The sequence below is a fragment of the Coenobita brevimanus genome, chromosome 103, assembly GCF_032717465.1.
Source record: "Coenobita brevimanus isolate Jiangsu-jjx chromosome 103, ASM3271746v2, whole genome shotgun sequence".
NCBI classification, from domain to species: Eukaryota; Metazoa; Arthropoda; class Malacostraca; order Decapoda; family Coenobitidae; genus Coenobita; species Coenobita brevimanus.
The window spans coordinates 2661116-2668253 of record NC_137056.1 but is presented as its reverse complement, the minus strand read 5'-3'; positions in this window follow the sequence as shown (position 1 = coordinate 2668253).

The following is a 7138-nucleotide window of genomic DNA, read 5'->3' as shown; positions in this document are numbered from 1 at the left end:
CACAACACATACAAACACTTCAATTCTGCCCCATAATTTTGTACATATTGCAGCATCGCTTTCAACACCTAACAGCTACTTTTAGACATGTCCCCTCAGAGTACACATACCTGTAATCCTTCTCGTTTAATTACAGGTATTATATATTACAGGTCGTCACGCAGGAGTCTGGTGAGGAAACACATGTCAGGTGAACCCCTCACTACTTAGGAAACATGTCGAGGGCAGGCCAGATTCCCTTGTATGTTTGCTGCTATTTACCTGAGCACCTTCTCTTTAGGAGATTTTATATATATCTTTCTTACATCGCAAATACCACTGAACTCAGGAAATAGTGTACATGAACGACAGAAAACGCCTCTCTCGAAGTAAGTCTTAAAAAGGGACAGAATCTCCCACTCTGAAAATGCATGCCACTACAACCAGGGACAACGATCACGAGAAACGAAACAAGAAACCTGGGAAGTTGTAGAGATGGAGGGGCAAGAAAAGTGCAATGATGAGGAATATAACATGAGTATTGTGGGTTACCTTTTTATATATACTCCTTGCTACTTCCAGTCAATTTTATCTTCCTTAGGGCAAAGCCTTTAGGGAACTGGACACAGCCTTCATTAACCCCTTCACTCCCCCACCGAAGAAAATAGTGTGACATAAGGCAGGACAAGAAAACAGCATCAGAGAGTGCATACCCCCGCCAACGCACACACCAGACAACTCAGACCACCAATTTTTAACCAACTCTTCCTCGTCCCATGACCCACATATCCACAAAAGGTCACTGAAATGAGGAGGAGGAGGAGGAGAAGGACGAGGAGGAGGAGGAGAAGGACGAGGAGGAGGAGGAGAAAAGCTTTGGAAATGTTGTACAGATGGAAGTTCGAGAATAACGCAATGATGAGGAATTTCGACTAACAAGCCTTCAGTCAATTAGCGAGAGCCACAAGAACCGGTCTGGACTGGGAGGGGGAGAAAATAAAAGGCCAATTAGAGAGAGAGAGAGAGAGAGAGAGAGAGAGAGAGAGAGAGAGAGAGAGAGAGAGAGAGAGAGAGAGAGAGAAACGAAGCATTAAGAATTTTGAGGATAGTGGAATCTGACGCTAACGGAGGGGAGGGACGGGAGGGGAGGAGGGAGAGGAGAAAGGGAGGGGAGAGGAAAAGGTGGGGGGAAGTGAGAAGGGAGGAGAGGAAAGGGAGAAGGAAGGAAATGAAGGAGGAGAGAAGATGGAGAAGAAAAAAAAAAGAGGGAGGGAAAAGGGGAGAGGGGAGAAGAGGAGGAAGGTAGGGAAAGGAGACGAAGAGGGGAGAAAAGACGAGGAAGAGGGGAGGAGTGAGAGGAGAGGGAGGGAGGAGAGGGAAGGGGGAGGAAGGAAATGCGGGGACAGAAGAGTGACAGAGGGAGATGAAGGACACAGAAGCGAAGGGAAGAGAGAGAGAGAGAGAGAGGTGGGACAGACACACCACACCGTCAGACCATTAACAGTACACCGGGAAGTTAAGCTGCCTCGATATTTGACACCTCTCTCTCTCTCTCTCTCTCTCTCTCAGAATCGCCTATCGCCTCTGATCTCCCCCGTCAAAACAGATTATGGAAGAGGCTCATCGATAGAGTAGTAAAACAGGGTCGAGAAAGAGTGTTACAACCTAATTTGTGACAGATAAGAGAGCAACCATCAATTTCCTCCCTCCCTCTCTCTCTCTCTCTCTCTCTCTCTCTCTCTCTCTCTCTCTCTCTCCCTTCATTCATCCATATACCTTTGTTCATTCAGCATTCATTCATTCATATTTTCATTTTATTCAGACTCTCTCTCTCTCTCTCTCTCTCTCTCTCTCTCTCAACGTTCCTCCTCCTCATACGTCAATTTATCCTTCAATTTCTTTCCATCTTCCTTTTCCATTCCCCTCATCATTCAAACACCAATCCTTCACCCACTCCTTCTATTCCTCGGTCAATCTCTCCAATCACATACTCACTATCCTTCTCCATCCCTCAATGACATCCTCCTTCAACCTATCCTTCTCTCCCCATCGATCTTCCCCTCCCCCTTCCACCTATCCTCCTCTCCCCCTCAATCATCTTCTTCTTCCATTATTATTCTCGGTCTTACAAGTTCTCGTTCTCGGTCTTCCTCCCTTCCTCCTTCCTTCCCCCCCGAAATAACCACAAACACCAAAAATATCCGCACCCCTCCCCATCGTCGTGTCAAACAGTTGTGCCTCGTCGGATGTTTGCGTGAGATAGTGTGTGTCAAAATACGGGAGGTGTGTGTGTGTGTGTGTGTGTGTGTGTGTGTGTGTGTGTGTGTGTGTGTGTGTGTGTGTGTGTGTGTGTGTGTGTGTGTGTGTGTGTGTGTGTGTGTGTCAAGGTGTCAATGATGGCGGCTCCACTGGCACGGAATTGACAGGTAGAGGTAGCGTGGCTGTCAAGGTGAGGGTTAAGGTAAGTTTGGGGTGTTCAAGGAGATGATAGATTTTCATTTTATTTTTATTTATTTATTTATTTATTTATTTTTGATGAGGAAAGGCATACCAGGCCGGTAGTGAAAGGAGATATTTATTTATGTACACACACACACACACACACACACACACACACACACACACACACACAGATAAACAAATACGTAGATAAATAAATGGTGACAGACAGACAGATACGAAATAGACAGACAGGTAGATAGACACTACTGAAAAAAAAAAAACATTACAATCACTTAAATATTCTCCATCCTCTCCACAAACACATTAAGTTATAAATCCAAACACAACTTAAATCCTCAGCATTAATCCCCCTTGTGATTTATACAGGTAAGAATATTGACATTAAAATCCCACTCTTCCTCCCACATTTACACAGGGGAGAGAGAGAGAGAGAGAGACGCAAAGCTCTCCCATCCACCACCCTTCGTTTTACGGTTCACACAAATCGTAAAGAGAGAGAATCAATTGGTTTTACTAGTCAATAAAGGAGTGTGAGTGGCTTTGGTATGCCTGGTTTACTATGCCTGCTGAAGGACGAAAATTAAAGAGAGAGAGAGAGAGAGAGAGAGAGAGAGAGAGGGGCACTTCAATGAACAAACAGCTTATCTAAAAAAACACAAGAGAAATTTTAATATATATAGTCAGCAGAACATCCCAATTCTTTTTCATTATTAAAGCCTAATATAATGATAAATAAACACCTGAATCGAGAAAGAAAAAAAACAGCGCCTGAGGAAACAAACATTACTTAAAAATACATACATAATAAAAAAACAGACCATTCCCTAAAAAATAAATAAAAAACAAGAACACATCTATTTTCCCATTAAACTTGGTGAAATAAAAAAAAATAAAAAATAAATGAAAACGTATAAAAATGTGGGGAAATAAATATATAATAAATAATAAAAATATATAAATAAATGAAACCCATCAGACCATCCAGCTCTTCTTCACCCAGCCCGACCGCATCAGATAAAGTGAAAGATAGAAAAAAAAAGTGTGAGAAAAAAGCTAGCTCCCGTCAACACCATAGGCTTTGGAGGTTATCGGCTGGCGGACTAACAAGCCGACAGCCGACAGCCTCTCCCCCCCCCCTCCCAAAAAAACACTAAGGGGAGTATTTATAAACGCTCTTAAGAATAGCACTCCGAGGCTCCTATCAAAAAATTCTTAGTTAATCAAAATTGTCTTGTGCTAGAAAAGAAAAAGGAGAAATGAAAGAAGAAACAGTAGAGAGAGGGAGAGAGAGAGAGAGAGAGGGGGGGGGAGGTAGGGTGCACGTGTCGAGGACCAGAAGTTGGTTTTAAGTAACCTCATCCTTAAGATTCTCTCTCTCTCTCTCTCTCTCTCTCTCTCTCTCTCACACACACACACACACACACACACACACACACACACACACACACACACACACACACACCTAAGTTCATACCTGTAATATCTCTTTTCTTGACTTGGCTCACCTTCAGATCATTTCAGTTTCTTATTCAGCATCTTAGCAAAATTTACTTAAGCTTCAAGACAGTACGAAGGAAGTGCTGACCTGAGGCGTACGGGAGGTGTGGGGAGGGGTGTGTGAGAAGTAGCAGAAGGGAGGAGTGTGTTTACAGTGTTTACAAGTCAGTGAAATGTTGTGTAAGGGAAGAAAACACTATTATTCTCCGTCACCACAGTCGAATGGATCTTGCCCCTCGCACATAATGGAGTTTGGGTGTAGTGTAAACATTGAGTGTAGAATAAACACTGGGTATAGTGTAAACATTAAGACCAGCTGGAGTTAACATGGGATAAATATTGAACAAGGAAGAAATATAATTGCTTTAAGAGACTGCGTGCTTCCTTACTCCTTCACTATGAGAGGTTCCTTCCAAGATGCTGAATAAAATCGTCTGGAAAAAGATGGTTTCAAGTACAGATGTCTTACGGAGGAGATAAATGGAAACTTAATCTAAACTGTTGTTATCTCTCCTCGGCTGAGCAAAATCGTCTGGGTCAGGAATTTTAAAATAAAGATAATCGTATTGAACAGGTTGAGATCCTTTTCTCAATCCATGCAGAAAGCTAAAAAAATATATATATAAATTTTTATTGTTTTTCTTTTATATTGTCTTTCCTTCTTTCTTACTTTCTTTATTTACTTACCGGTATTTATTTATTTATATATTTATCTTCTGGCTGAGGCAAAATTAAACTAAAAGGATGTTATCATACTGAAGAAACTGTAGTGTTTATTGGAGGGCGTTTCTAACCTCATCACAACGAAGGATATGAATTCCGTCGCCAGCAATTAGCAAAATACATATCATCACCATCACCATCACCATCATCATCATCATCCAGGCCTCTTTTCCCGCCTGGCAAAAGTAAATTATATAAGGAAATGCACTCTGAACGGATAGAAATAAAATAAATACTGATGCAAGGGGAAATCTGACCTTTTCCGGAGTCGTTAGTCAAGAATGCAGTAAATGTTTCCGACACCCATTAAGCAGTAAATGTGTGCAGGTATTAAAATATCACACACACACACACACACACACACACACACACACACACACACACACACACACACACACACACACACACCATTCAGTCATAACTCATGCTTTTAAAATCCTCCTCCCATACACAGCACCTTACTCACTCCAACATGAAGCAACGTAATCACCAACCTGAACAAAACCAAACGAAAAAAAAGAAAATGAAAAAAGACAATCTATCTGCTATAACTGGAAAAGGATATTAATAAAAAACTGAAAACGATAATAAACTAAGAAACGACATGGGAATGGGAAAAAAATGACTTCTTCCTATTTATACAGATGGATGTATGGTAGCAATGGAAATAAAACAGTTTTTATTTCTGATTGCTTTTGTACTAGATATAGGCTATTTAGATGTCTTTGTAATGAAGTTTATGGATTATAGATGTCTTTATGATGGAACCTGAGGAATATATGTTAACTCTTATAGTCTTCTTAATTTGCTACCATATATCGAGGGGAAAAAATTCTTACTTGTCCTCACCCCTCACCCCCCCCCCCAAAAAAAAAGGGATCGTACGCCAAAGCAGAAAAAACAATAATGAATTAATATAGACCACAACGGCAAAAATTACACGAAGGAATAAATAAAAATAAATTCCCTCTCTGCAACGCCCTTCCTTCCCACACCCCAATAAAAAATAAAAATAAATAAATAAATAAATAACAGAGTGCAAACAAAGGGGAGCATGGTAGATTAAAAGAGGAAAGGGATAAAGGACTAACAGTGAGAAACAACAGAATACAACAGGAAAGAAGAGCAAATGGATAACAAGCTACGAAAAAATGAAAATGAAAATCCAGAAGAAGAAAAGGATAATACACTAACAGACCACACAGCCAAAAGATGGAAAAAAAAAACTCTTTCTCTGCCACGAAAAGAATAACCAGAACAAAAGAGGAATATGATAACTGAGAAAGAGAAAGGCTAATGAGAGGACATGGGGACACCAGTAAAGGATAAACAGACTAAAAAACGAAAGTGGATAATAAAGTCAAGGAAAAAAAATATAATTACCAATCCACAAAGGCACAGAAACAATAAAAGCTCTTCTCTGTACCACACCCCTGCTACCCCCACAAGCTGACTCACAAAGCCCCGCCGACACTCACACACACAGGGTAAACAAACACTCGGAAACCTTGCGCCGCGCCTCCAAGACATACGATACGCCCCCCCCCCCCGCTCTTCCTTCAGACGCGGCTTCGAGGAGTAACTTTGCAACCTGTTCTGTGGGGCCGCAGCTGGGGGGCGGGGAGGAGGGGAATGTTGTGGTGAAAGTTGGGGATGAAGAACTGGGATGGGGATTAGTCTGAGAGCTGTGTTGGGAAGTGGTGGTGAAGTCAGACTACGATGCTTCATACTGCCGGTCCGATGTATTTCCAAAACAATATATGACTTCATCGGCAGGAAAATATATCAGAAATTACTAGTTTTTGGCTTATGGTTATTTTGGCCCCCCCTTTTTTCCCTTCTGATATCGATTTTTCAGCATTTTACGTGGAAGTGCTGCTGTTGCTCCCATCTCAGCTGACCAGCATATAAAAACAGTAAATTCGGACAATCTAAATATGATAATCCTGTGGGCATTTCATCTGCTTCGACTGATTTCTAACCCTGTCTACGAAGAGGACAACAGCATCACTAAAGATCGTGGGATTAGCAAGCGTGACACTGCCTGACCTTAATACACTTCAATCATACACTTAATATCAACAAAACACCTGGGCCTGATTAAATATGTTCCAGCCCTCCCAAAGATGTACATATATTAGGCTGCTCTTCCTTCAGGCTGTGGCAGAAGGAACAACTTTTCAACCTGTCTGGCGAGGATGACTTGGCCTGAGGATGAGGTGGTTTGGGATGATGGGCATGATGCTGTGAAAGTTGGGGATGAAGAAATGTGAAATCGGGGAAGAGGCTGTGAGTAGTTATGTGGTGTGGGATGATGGGCATGATGCTGTGAAAGCTGGGAATGAAGAAATATGAAATTGGAGGAAAGGCCGTGAATAGCAATGATAACTGAACACCTGGACTGAAAGATATCCCACAATTTTGAAGGACGTAAAGAATTAAATAAATCTTGGTACACTGTTGACTGAGATGTACC